The sequence below is a fragment of the Sapajus apella genome, unplaced genomic scaffold (genome assembly GCF_009761245.1).
Source record: "Sapajus apella isolate SASKATOON/1434 unplaced genomic scaffold, GSC_monkey_1.0 scaffold32, whole genome shotgun sequence".
In the NCBI taxonomy this organism is placed as follows: Eukaryota; Metazoa; Chordata; class Mammalia; order Primates; family Cebidae; genus Sapajus; species Sapajus apella.
In genome coordinates this window covers 19,326,552-19,327,326 of record NW_022436972.1, presented here as the reverse complement: position 1 = coordinate 19,327,326, position 775 = coordinate 19,326,552, and positions in this window count along the sequence as shown.

Sequence of the window (775 nt, the reverse complement as noted above, 5' to 3'; positions counted from 1 at the left end):
GGGGATCCAAACATGGAGTCCCTTAAAATGTATTTCTTAACAGAAAAAAAAATTTTTAAAGCAGCCAGTCTTTATTGGCTTCTGTCATGTTTTACTGGCTTTTATCATGTTTCAAAAAGTTTGTCTATTAAGTTCTTAAAGGAAAACAATTTGGTATTTACAGAGACATTCGTTTTCTTGGTGAGCTCACCAAGTTAAACCTCTGCTTACGACCAAGGGAAAATATTCATGTTTACAGTAACATATGAAACTAGTAAGTTCCTTATTTAGCCATTTTCAGAATGAATCTTATTTAATTCTTGAGCGCCTTAATATACCCCAAAACCAATGTTCATAAATATATTAGGCTCAATACGTAAGAAAAAGTATCACTGGACTGGAATTTGGAAAATCTGTCTTTTGATATCCCACAAATAGCTGTGTAATGATGGGGAATTCATTTAACCTTTCTGAACCTACATCCTTCTTCTGTAGCTAACAGTTATTAAATATCCACTAGAAATCAAGCACTTGCTAGACACTAGAGATTCAACAAACACCATGACAAAGACAGACCATGCCTTCAGAGGCTTAAAGTCTGGAAAGGTGAGGTGTTTGGGCCAAATTACTTTTAAGTCTTCTGTTCCAGAGTGACTATTCTACACTTCAAATAGGATTACATTCATATTCTATGACCTGGGATTAATATAAGAATTTCTAAATGACACTGAAAAAGATATAAAGCATTAAAGATGTCCTATGTGAACATTTGTAAAATAACTTTTAAAATCAGAAG